At 39.8% G+C, this 13176-nt stretch overlaps 1 protein-coding gene across 1 annotated transcript in view; it reads left to right on the plus strand.

The window, feature by feature from the left end:
• The first annotated feature begins 7331 nt into the window (after positions 1-7331).
• Positions 7332-13176, plus strand: part of npy2rl (neuropeptide Y receptor Y2, like) — an 83687-nt gene continuing 77842 nt past the window's right edge. Inside the window, exons 1-2 of the mRNA XM_085260565.1 lie at positions 7332-7624; positions 7839-7973. The gene's annotated coding sequence lies outside the window, so the exon portion shown is untranslated. The remainder of the gene's footprint in view (positions 7625-7838; positions 7974-13176) is intronic.

The raw sequence follows: 13176 nt of genomic DNA on the forward strand, positions 1-13176 counted from the left end.
CTTTGTGTGCCCACGTAAAAAATGAAAATGGGAAATGAAATGGAAATTTCAAATGAAAGAGAACCGTACTCATGTGTGCGTGTATGTGCAAGACTGTTGTAATTAATTAAATACAGCTCGTTTGACTAAAAGCAGAGGGGCCAATGTACCTAATAAGCCTTTTAATGAGGTTAACCCACAAGCTCTTAAATAATCAATTACACTGCAATGACTACAACAAAGGGCCTGTACCACCATATTGGATGGAGACAGAGCGAGTACAATTATAAACCCAGTGGAGATCCGCTGATGAGTTGGCTGTTCACTGTAGATGTGTAAGCTGTGGTAAGAGAGTCAATATTGGTGTTTTAAGTAGCTGTCTTTACTTCAAATACCTTAAAACTGGTGAGAATCAAATGATTCCACTTTCCATTTCCCATTGGTCTCAAATGATTTAACCTTGATCAGCACTGGGGCAGCAGCTCAGAACAGCTGCAGAATTTTCTTTAAATAAAGCAAAAGAGAATCAATCAGTCAGAAAATGGTTCACAATGTCAGGAAAGTTTTGAATTTTTAACCTACTGTTGGTTTTTGAATTTGATGTGTTGACTTTATGAACAAAACACATGACCTTAAAAAAAGTTGAATTAAAGTCTGTATTCTAATCTATCAAGATACACATGGCCACTGATTTTGAGAAGAGTAACCAATGCTTAACTGCCTTAGACTTCATTCCTTGTTCTGGCCAATAGGGGGCAACTTGTCTGGTTGCAAATGGCAAGACAGACTGAGAACATTATCCTTGTAACCTTTAGACAGTGTTGGGAAGGTTACTTTTAAAATGTATTCCACTACAGATTACAGAATACATGCCCCCAAATGTATTTTGTAACGTATTCCGTTACATTACTCAATGAGAGTGACGTATTCTGAATACTTTGGATTACATATTATCATGCTTTTTTTTTTTTTTTTTTTACAACTACATGAATGTACTATTGCTGTGATTTATTACTATTACTGAAGGTCTTGCTTCTTATTTTGTGTTTCAAGACAACAACAGAAAAAATTACAAGCTTAAGGCTTCAGAACCTGACTACACTAACCAATGGAAACATCACAGTAGCTATTAGCTTACAGTCTAAAGTGTTTTCCACAGTATAGATTTAATTTGTGTTAGTCACAGTAGCACGCACCTAAGCTTTCTTAAATACATAAATGAAATATACAACTGAAGGCCATAATTGGTCTTCACTGACTTATTCGTCATGTAGATTCTTGGACTACAAATAGCAGTAGACGAAGTGCCAGGCACTGCACGCTCTGCTTGGAGTGGCCCTCCAGCTCACAGAGCATGTGTCTGGATAAACAAAAAGTCTGAAATACATAGTCCATAAAATGTAACATTGGAGTACATGAAGGTAAACAGATGCTAAAACAAAGACTGGGGTGAAGGACAGGACTATTTATACACAAGGTGATCAGGGAACTCAAAAGAGGACGATAATGGGACATAGCTGAAACAAATCTAGACAGCGACGGAGAACTGAACGGAAAAAGGAAAAACTAACTGCACAAAACATGATAATTATCAAAATAAAACAGGAAATTAATGAGAACCACATTTGAAATTAGGAAACCCAGAAACACAAAGGAATTTAATGGTGGGAAAATACAAGAGGATGACAGAAAAAGAAAAAAAAAAAATCAGCAGACTAACTAAACTTCCAAAAAATGGACAGAAACTAGAATGAGTTAATAGCTGACTAACCTCCCAGCATACATTTTGCCTTCCAAAAACAGTTGACTGATCATATTTTCTTAAAACAGATATTTCTATCACAACTTCAGCTAATTCCAAGGTGAATGCGCCAATGAAGTGCATTGGTCAAGTAATAAAGCTGTTCTTTATAGCACAATAGATCATATTTTCTCCATTTTGTTAAAAAATGAAAGTTTTTTAAAATTACTCAGAGATCGTTGTTTCACTTTCTAACCAAGTAAATGTAGGCTCAAGAATTGATTCTCTTATACGTTTATCAATTAGAAACATTTTCACAACACATTCTCTTAAAGCAACAAATGTGAAACTCCTGACCTGCTGTTGTGAGGACCACTTCTTATCCTGCTGAGTTATTGGGTAGTTAAGCAGTCACATGACAGGATTTATGGGTTCAGAATTTACATATAGATGAACATAAATGACTTACAAGCGCTGTTAAACAATCACGCTCTGTTTATAAAACTCATCTGTCTACATGGAGAAGATCTAGTGTGACTATCTCTTAACAATTTAGTGACCAAATTAGCGGTGAATCAAATCTCATTGAATAAAAAAGAAAAACACAAGCAAATAACTTCTGTTATACAAGTTAACAACATCAACACCCGCATACAGACAAGCTTTGATCCAGAACACAATGCTGCTGATCTACTATGGGTTTCTTTTTTTTTTTGTGTGGGACTAGCAGTGAGGAGATTAAGGTGTTCTTGTCCAGCTGATGAGCTAAGAGTGAATTTTCAAAATGACAGTGATAGTGCACCAACACACCCATAAAACTGTTTTTGCAGGTGAGTTAAAAATTCAAATATATAAATCACAAACTGAAGACCAAGTGAGCTCTGTGTGCAGTCTGTCATCTCCTCCTGTGGCATGATGGGGATCTGAAGTCCATAAATGCTGGTCTGTGATAATTTTGCACGTTCAGCTGACTCCATTTTCAAATTTGCTTCTTCAAACTGATAGTGTCACACACACACACACACCACACACACGCTGACATGCTGGCACCAGACTTCACACTTCATTTTGCTTTAGATTTGCACTCTGCCAACACACATCAGAGCCTCACAACACACACACACACACACACACGAGCTTCTTCAGCATCAATGAATAGCACACTAAAAGCCAACACGTGATATCCTCCTCACAACACATTTGCAGCACAAGCTCTGACACACACACACACACACACACACACGAAGCGGGCTTTGTTGCAACACTCACACATGGCTGGTTGATGTAAACCGTCGCCCTCAGCAGCTGGTGGACACCAGATTCCCCAAATTTGTGTCGCTTTGACTTGAATCAGCAGGCTGTTGTGACAGTGAGCGAGCTGCACTGAGAACCTCAATCTGACTCATTAATTTACATGAGTGTCCTGTACAGAGGCTTTTCCTCCTTTTATGGATTATGTATTTAGGCATGTATTATGCATTTGAAGAGTGTTGCTGCATGTTACATTCCACAGGAGGTCCAGGGGAAAAGAAAGACGGTCAAGAAATACATTTCACCCATTTTCCTGTAAGTAAAACTGTACTTTCATTCTCGTTTACGTTCCCCACCCTCCCTCCTCTTTTCAATTCTTTAACTTCTTCACTTCTATTTAGTACAAGGGGATCTGCCAGGCCTGGGAGCTGCCGCCAGTCTCCTTTGAGGCCTTCTCCAAACTGCAGCTCAATTCATGTCCAAGCCTTTCACCTTTATCAACTAAAATGCTGCCAAACCTCAAATGAGGACGTGGGCCCAGTGAGTGATCTAGAATATAACTAGAGTAAAGACTGAGTCTTTGATATCAGATGAAAAACAGTCAAATTAAAAACTCTTTGTCTCCCAGTCCCAAACTTTTGTTCTCATACGTCAGTGAAAAATCCATAAGTGGTTCCACCACATATGTGAAGGTTTCTCATTTATACCATAAAAAATAAGTAATTTTGCCCAGTGGCAGGTTTCATAGCATGTTGCTTTGTGTAATGCTTGATATTTTTCTTTTCCTCTATAACAGTTCTATAGCTCTAGTTTCATTTAGTAGCCTCTTTCCCGTGGAAGACTTTTCTTCTCCCAAACTGATTATCTTTTCTTTACTCCAGAGTTCCTTTCACTTCATTACAATTCATTCAAACATCTGGAAGATCTGAGCATTTTTTAGTTTTTTCTGGTGTTACATACTGTCAACGGCCACTTTATTAGGTACATCTGTTCAACTGGCTTTGAATGCAATGATCTAAACAGCCAATCACATGGCACCAACTCAGTGCATTTAAGAGTGTCAACACAGTCAAGTTCAAACCAAGTATCAGAATGGAGCAGAAAAGCTGATTAAAATGACCTTGACTGTCTAGTTCATTGGTTGCAGGTGCAAAAACATTGCAGTTGCTCTAATGTCCATTGGAGGGTGGCTGACAGATAGATGGCAAGACAGGCAGCGGTGAGTGCCGGCTGTATGCTGGGCTTCATCTCAGTGAATCAGAGCCACTGGACTTGTCTGCTGGACTGTGTGTGTGCTCCTGGTGACTTTTTGAGCTTTCAAATGTAACTATTTAAGGAAAATGTGGCTTGCTGTGTGGTTAATTGTCTGATTAGAGTATCCAAGAAGTCTGCACTTCAGTTTTGCTGATTGAAACTCTAGGAATTTGTTTTTATTTAGCACTAATTAATAGGAATCTGTAACTATGCTATGCAGGTATATACTTTATGAATGACATCATAGAGCCCACAATTATTTGCCATAAAGTGTATCTGTGTAGCTGAAATGTTAATTAAGGTCTACTTTAAAACATATGCAGACTATACATGGATATTAGACACACATAAGTAACATAAACATACACTTACTACTGCCTTGGACAGATGCTAATTTATGGGTATTTATAGATTTGGACTGTAGCTGCAGACATATAATGCAGATAAAAACAGCTGCAGAGTTATATAACCTGAACAATAATCAGTTTTTGGTGGACACTGATTATTTTTACCTATTTAAGTTATTATGCTCTGGACCTGGGCCCAGGCTTCTGGATTAAATCTCGTAGAAACCCTGAGATGACAGCCATGATGCCTCTCTCATTCTGTATAAAACAAATTGTTTAACCTCCACTTGGACTCCGTGTTGTTTGTCTTTGACAGATACAGATTCTGAATATAAGATCAATTTGAAATAAGGTCTGGGTTGCAAAAAGCACAAGTGGCCTGCAGTCCTTTAGAATAACATGTGGAGAAAAACATTTCCAGCACGATTATTAAACATGACTGACAGCTTGTTCATGAGGTCGATTCAGTCTGTCTGTTTGTAAAACGACTTTGTCAGCGAGATGGCTTCATCCATTGTTTTCTGTGGGATTAATTAAGATGTATTACCTCACTGGATGGTCAGCAGTTATTTTACCACTCAGAGGAACCAGTCAGGCTGAAAAATCATTTGTTTCAGTGAGCTGAATTAACCGGGTTGCACTGTAATATGATTCTACTGCTGAAGTACACACAGGTACAAGGATTAATAAGGACATCAAGGTTTGTGTGTGTTGTGTGTGTATGTTGTGTGCGCAACTATGCAGCTCCATATTCGTATTCTTGGACTCTGCTAGAATAGCTTTGTATGATTCCCAGTTATCAACTGAAACAAGCTCCTCACCTTTTTAGCAGCGGCATCCTGTCAGGGCAAGTAAGGCAAGCAGTGTTTGCCAAGCAAAATCTAAAATCAGACATCATTAAAATCTACCAAAGTGGAAGCGATCTCTCTCTTTTCATCTTAACTAGCTTTCTGTCATAACATTTTTAAATTCATCCTTAAGTTACTGTAATTTTGGAAGCAAGGTTAAAAAAATAATAATATTGTTAACTTCTTTATGATCCAAACAACCTAAACGTAGAAATACTTTCTCTTTTCACATACTGTAATTTACCGGCAGTGCTGGGATCCCGACAGCAGGAATTTCAGTGCATTTTAATGATAAAAGTGGATTAATTACATATTCAACAACCTTGCAGCCTTTGACTCACAGGGATTACTTGTACAAATACTGACCTCATAATTTTAAACTTTGGCATGTTAAATGTGAACATCTGTCATTGAAAAGAGAGAGAGAGAGAGAGAGAGAGAGAGAGAGAGAGAGAGAGAGAGAGAGAGAGAGAGAGAGAGAGAGAGAGAGAGAGACTGAGCTAAAAAAAATCCCACCGTGACGCCACAAACACACACATATAGTTTTCATCTTTCAGCACGTTCGTCACTCACCGATATAATAAATGAGTGGCTCCTGTTTCTGTACTCTCCTCCCTCCTCTGCCTTGTCTTCTACCCACTTTTCCTCCTCTGCAGCCTTTATCAAAACACATTTCTCCTCCTCTTCCTCTTCTCATTCTCTAATTTTCCTTCCCTGGTGTCCCTCCTTTTTTCTTTCCCCTATCTCCTCCGTCTACCCCTCTTGCCTTTGTCTTCCTTATCCTTTAAATTCCCTTTAAATCTCATTCCCTCCTCTCATCATTCTTAATCCCGTTTCTTTGGTCTTCTTTTGTTTCTGCCTCTCTCACCCCTCTGTCTTCATCAGAGAAACACAATTAAATCGAAAATAAAAAATAAGATCATTACAACAAATTATAAAGTAAAATAAAAGAATATGAAAAATAAAGATAAGAAAATGAATTAATGAAGAAGTCTATTAACCTAACCCTTTTAAATGATTAACTAAAATGCGAATAATTAAAAAAAAATACAGAATTCCATTATTTAGTTTAAATGATTTAAAATTGCTATAAAAAATTGGCAAAATAGAATTTGTAAAGTATTTCTTCTTAAATCTGGCAGCAGTCTGAACCCTTTGTGGTCTGATTGTGGAACTGAAACTGAAATGTTATCTCTCTAGTGGGGAGGGAGCGTGAGCTCGTGTGTGAGGTCAACAGTTATGTGGTGGAGATATCACTCAAAAAAACACTAATTGTATTACACATTACTCTTACTTTTCTTTATAGTAATGCAGATGAAGTTGATCTACATTCCTACACTCACCTGTCATCACAGTTGTGATGATACAAGTGGCAGACATGTGCTTGCCCTGAAGGGGGCTCAGCCTTTGCAGTTACAGTAAGGAGCTCAGTTATTCTCAGTCATAAGAGCCTCAGAGTGACCACAGCTCCTCATTAGTAAAAGAAGATAAGGCAGTTCAGAATGCCACCTGGATACGTTTTTTGCATATGCCGCAGTGAGAAAACCCTTGAGCCCAGGCCACAGTGGAGCAGCTATGATCTGGGATCACCTTTTTCTGTGCCCACGTTTGAAGAACTGGAAGTGGAGGGTGAGGAAAGGGAGATCTAAGCATCTAAGCCGCAGAAATTCAATGGATGGATGAATAAAATGAAAATTAACTCCTCCCTCACATAGCTTCCAGCACCTCCATAGCCCCCCCCCCACACACACACACGCCCCGTTGTCTCTTCCCCCCCTCCCCCAGTCTTCACCACCTTGTCTATCCTCCCTCCCCACGTTCTTCTCTCGCCCCCCCTCTTAAAAACGAGAAGCCCTCCTCCTATGACCCTCCACTCCTTTTTACGCGCCGTGCGTAAAGCTTTTCAGTCCGTGTCCAGAGCGCACAGTCCAGCAGAAGAGAGAGCAGGAGAAGAACATATGTGCATGTTTTAAACACCGATGTAGAGTGTGTACGTTTACATTTGGCTCTCCGTGCAGGAGGTGACTCCGTCTTTAAAAGTGTCCTCGGCTCCTTGGAGGCTCGTTTGGGGGCCGAACTTACCGGCGGGTTCCGCTGATCCAAAGTGACAGAGGCGCGGATGTCAGCGCTGCCTCAGACAGCAGCCGAGCGATTGTTTCCTAAAATAGGGCAAAGGACAACCGAGACCTCGCTTCCCGCTCCAGGTTGGGTAAATTCAAAAAGACATTGGAGAGAGAAAGAGGCGGGCAGAGGAGAGAGACTTGTAAGCGGGACTTACACACGAGGATCCAGAGGATGGGGATTTAAACTCTCAACCAACGTCAGACACCCGCCCCTTTCTTCCTTTCTTTTTGTTAATTTTTTCCCCTTTTAAATTAGATTTCAAGTTTTTGTTTTATTTATTTATGTTGATGGCAGCCGGGAGCCGCGTGACTCTTCCCGGAGTTTTCCGCTCGGGCTGCCAGGGAAAGAGAGAGGAGAGATCCGAGATACGAGAGCGGTGCCGGGACCCGAGCTAAGCGCTGAGCGCCTGAGAGGAGAGACTCGGAGCAGGTCAGTGTGTCAGGAACGCACGCACACCACGCGCTCACACATGCACCTGCTGTGTCAGTACAGGAAGCATGCTTGTACTGTAAGCGCGCACACGTGCACTTATGGACGCACGCGCACGCTGATTTACAATGAATACAAAATGCGCGCGAGAAAAAAGAGCGAGCCTTCAGATGTCGGGCTAATTTACTTTTCGCACTTTTATTTTTTATTAATAGGACGGCCTTATTTTCTTTTCACGGTTCATTTCCGTTAATCCAATTTCACATTGTTATTTAATTTATTTGATTTTCACGTAAAAAAAAAAAAATTACAAGTAATTTAATACTTATTTTTAATATTTTAGTTCATCCTATTTCATTTCATGAATTAAATTTTTATATTTTCTAATATTTTCCTTTTTTTGATTTTTATAAATTTATTTTATAAATTTACATTTTATGTACTTTTTCACTTCATTACACACACACACACACACACACACACACACACACACACACACACACACAATCAAAATATATATTAATTTCATTTAAAATTATTTTGGAGTTGTTATGTATGCAGTATTGTGTGTGCCTCACTGGTCTCACTTAGACTCTGGTGATTATAAAGAAGACACCCAAGAGTATGTCTTCTTTATATTGTGACTGTGAATGTACACACCAGAAGTAGGTACTGTGTTCAGAAAGTTTTGGCTCTAAAAGTTCTAGTGTTATTTTGGTTTCAATGGTCTCCACGTTGAAAATGTGTCCTTTAAAAGCAAATGTTGGTTTCGCACGCAGCGCTGATATGCTGTTAAATGAGAGAGAAACAACAGCGCCGTGATTGCACATGTTCACTGCTTGTCTTATCCTCCCTGCGATAAGGAGCGCAGCTGTTTAAATATTAAACCATCATTTCCAGCAGAAATCTGTCCTGCACACTTCTCCTCCAACGATTCGCCCACAAACACTCACTTTAATGTGTGCGTCTGAGTGTCAGTGTGGCTTCTGAGACGACAGAAAGCTGCAGGCTTAAGAAAAGTCCTAATGTTGGTTGTTTCTGTCGGAGGTCTTAAAAAGAATCAGAGGCTTAGTGAGGTTTCCTCTCTGAGCTGATAGCTGGTGACTTGGGATGGGTACCGCACCGGTTCTGACATAAATGGTAGTAACCAGATCGAAAAGCAGCGCACATTTCGGTGTTTTATTTCCTGAGATGTCATACACTTTGGATTCTAGCCAATCATTTTACCTTTGCAAGCATAGTAGGCGGGCCCAGGTACGTACATTCTTTTAGAGCAGAGCTACAGATTAAAAATGCCCAAGGCGAAGTGGTCAAAAGTCTGGCTGTACTTCATAGCAAAAGATGTAAACTCAGCAGCCTGCAACAAGTGCTTTAAGCTGATACTGTGCAAAGGAGGTAACTCCTCAAATCTGATGAAACACCTGGCAATGTATAGCATTTTTTAAAAGCTGAGAAATGCACCGTATTTGATAGCTTGCTGCGAGACCTCACATCGAGCACATCTACTGCGGGTGTGGTGCCTGTTATCGGATCCGGAGTTAGCAACATCCCCCAAGAACCCGAAGACGAGAGTCCTGGCCCCTAGCCCTGCCAGTGTAGCAGAAATGATGAGGATGATGATGGCAGCAGCAGCCGTTCTTCTCTGCGTGAGTAGCTTAATGTTGTTCGTTTGTAATTTACGCTGAGCACAAGTGTAATTTACGTTGAGTAGGCTAACCACGTTATTAAATTAATGCATGTAAGGTGAACTAGCAAACACCGTCGTAGTTACATGCGGCTGTCTTCTTGTTTGATGGCAGATACTCCCTTCACCCTGGCCAAAAAGGCTAAAATGACCAAAGAAAAAGTGGAAAACAGTTAAACATGAGAGGTTTAGGACAAAGTTTGTGTTTTTTTCCATTGTTTAAGCACTGCTTCCAGCTAAGAGTGATACCATAAATCCCCTATAGCTGCAGAAAAGGCTAATATTGTTATCTTTTTACAAAAAAACAGCTAAACATAAGAGGTTTTTGGAGTTTTGAAGTTTCGTTCTTCATTCTTTAAGCACCGGTTCAAGAACTGTTTAAGCACCAGCACCGTTTCAAAAGTACCGGTTTGGTACTGGTATCGGATAAAACCTAAACGATCCCATCCCTACTGGTGACCTGCTTCCAATAATTCATCCGTCTGACCACATTTTAATGTGGCCACCTTTTAAATGGTACACACTGTTCCTGGATGTTGAAGTTCTAACATAGATGTTGTTCATTAGATGAACGGATAGTAAATCCAGCTTGAGGAAAACAAGCTTTTCATTTCTGTGTACCATCTGATTCAGAAGTCAGCAAATTACTTAATGGACCTTTGAAGTCCTATGTGACAACATTTAGTCCCATTGACATAAAACCTGAGACCAGCTCACAATATCAGCTGTGGGAAATTAATTATTAGCTATCGATGACCAAATTGGTGCTCCGCTCGGCATGTGTGTCCAGCGGCCTTAATCAAACACGCCTACGCTGCCGCCTGGTCCAGAGATGCACATTGGATCCTGAATCATGTGCAGCTCCTTCCTGTTTGCCATTTGTGAGTCTGTAGAGCAGCAACAGCTCTCTGAAAGCTCTCAGTGGAATGGAAGCTGAGTGATCAGGGAGAGTTTGTGCTGCACAGGTGAGTTCACGAGCACCTTCCTGCTCCTGGAGGAGCTCCCGTTTAGCTTTACAGTATTCATGCTACAGGTGCTTGTTGACTCCAATATATCTGGTTAATGTTTACTGTGAGAACGCCTGGGTGTCAAGTATATTCAGGTGCGTATTATGTTTGGAATGACCGCTGAGTCAATTTTACTTTTGTGTTTGGTCAGTTTTGTCCTGTTTTCTGATACTAGGAAGGCAACAGTATGACAGTTTGAATTGAGGCATTAGTGCTTTGAGCACATTGTTTGGAAGCATTGCCAGCAGAGACGCAGCTCTTCTGTTCTGTTCATAGAGTTCTTTAGATAAGTGTACTTTTTCAACCCAGTCTCGTGCCAAACAGGAAGGTATCATTTCCCAAACTTAACCAAGTAGCTTTTTGTGCATAGTGCGACAGTCACGTTAGGGAAAACAGTGGCTGGAACAGCAAAGGTTATGGTGAATATATGTAATGAACTTGCAATCTAGATGCATTTAGAATGGCTTTGATGATGGAGATCTGGTCTATAATTGATCTATATGAGTTGCTGTTTCAGAGCAACTTTGCTGCATCAAGTTGGCAATAAAACAGCAATAGGATAATAATTTTGCAATTGAATGAGGTCAAGTTGCCAATTACATTCAATCTCTATCCATTTTTTTCTCTTGCTTTTCAGGGTTACAGAGCTGGAGTCTATCTCAGCTCATGCAGGGTGAGATGCAGGGTAAACCCCTGGACAAGTAGCCTATTTATTGCAGAAAGAGTTATAACCATTCCTAGTCAATTTAAAATCACCAATTAACCTAGCATACATGCTTTTAGGATGTGGGAGGAGTCCGGTGTACCTGAGAGAACACACATAGACATGGGGGGGAAATTAGCAAAGTCCACCTAGAAGGGTGCTAGCCGAACAGTAGATTCAAACTGAGGACTTTCTTCCTGTGAGGGGATGGCGCTAACCACCACATTACCATGCCACTCCTACATGATTATCTGTTTGTGATAATACAGCAATTAAGTTAGACGTCTAAGTTAGACTGCATAACAGTGATAGCAGCCAGTCCAAGTTGGGTTTGGAGACAAACTGCCGCCCACAAGAAGACCTATGCAATGACCTTGTGAAGTTGAATGTGCAACACCTTCAACATCTGGGGGACTATTTGGTCTCCACAAATTTGCAAAAAACAAAAAAAACAAACCCCTAACCTAAAATCAAAATTAGTACAGGTTTAGTCTAGTTTTTACTCTCGACTGAGCAATGGACATAAATCAGTAGCTTTCACTACCTTAAGGTTCTTTTCAAGAAGAAAATTCACAAAAAGCTTTGCAATACAGATGCATCAATTGAAACAGTATAAAGATATAAAACCGAATACAGGGAAGTCTGTACAAGTGAGTCTTGAGTTAGTTTTTAAAAGTATCAATAGTATTCACAGTCCTTAGGTCCAGTGGAAAGGAGTTTCTATCCAGTCTTAAAGACTAGTTTTCAGTGGCTAAACCTAACCAAGTAGCTTTTGAGAAAATGTCCAGAATCACAAATTAATAGATTAAATGATGCAAGTGTTTTAGTGTTTGATGAACTGACAAGAAAATGTGTTCCTTTTGCAACCAGAGTCGCCCCCTGCTGGTCATTTGAGAGAATGCAGGTATAAAGCACATCTGTATCAGCTTCAACTTTTAGACCCATGTTCTTCATACATATATGGTCTATAGTTGCAGCAGAGGTGGGACCAAGTCATTGTTTTGCAAGTCTCAAGTAAGTCTCAAGTCTTTATCCTCAAGTCTCAAGTCAAGTCTCAAGTAATGTCAGGCAAGTCAGAGTCGAGTCTCAAGTCACTGGTGTAAAAGTCCGAGTCAAGTCACAAGTCTGAAACTTTGAATTTCAAGTCCTTTCGAGTTTAAAAAAAAAAAAAAAAAACGAAAAAATAATGTTGCAGTTATATGCTAAATGTAAATATTAGACCATGTAATTTTAAAATCTGTGTTTTTCTCAACACATGACAAAATAGTGAACTTAGAAAATATACACAAATTGTGAAATTGCACCTCTTTAAAATGCAGCTCAATTAAACCTAGCTCCAAGAATAGTTTTCACCGACAGTTCTGAGATAAGCTGCATGTTATTCTTGGATGCGGTTGTAGGACCGGCTTTAAAATCGCATGACAAAAATATCATACACATTAAAAAAAACTGTATCACCAACGTAGCCTGGACAACATTTGCTAGTTAGATGAAGTCAGCTATCTCATCTTAGCATATTTATATGCATATTTATAATCATACGGTTCTTGGAGTGAGTGCACACACTCATGAAGTTTAGTAACTTCCGGTCACTGCAACAAGCCCAGGTACAGTTTACCGACGGATGGGTGCAGGACCTTGAAATGCACCGTGTAGAAAGTAAAGACCATCGTACATATCATAAGTTTACCAGTCTCACAAATCGTCGTCATAAATATACATTCGTTAACCGTTTATTAATATAACCTTTGAGCTCAACGGTAATTAATTAGTAGTGGAAATAATTTCTGGTAGCATCACAGAAATGTA

The sequence above is a fragment of the Mchenga conophoros genome, linkage group LG3 (genome assembly GCF_057382185.1).
Source record: "Mchenga conophoros isolate Kocher_MC1m ecotype Shallow Benthic linkage group LG3, M_conophoros_male_GT1.1, whole genome shotgun sequence".
NCBI classification, from domain to species: domain Eukaryota; kingdom Metazoa; phylum Chordata; class Actinopteri; order Cichliformes; family Cichlidae; genus Mchenga; species Mchenga conophoros.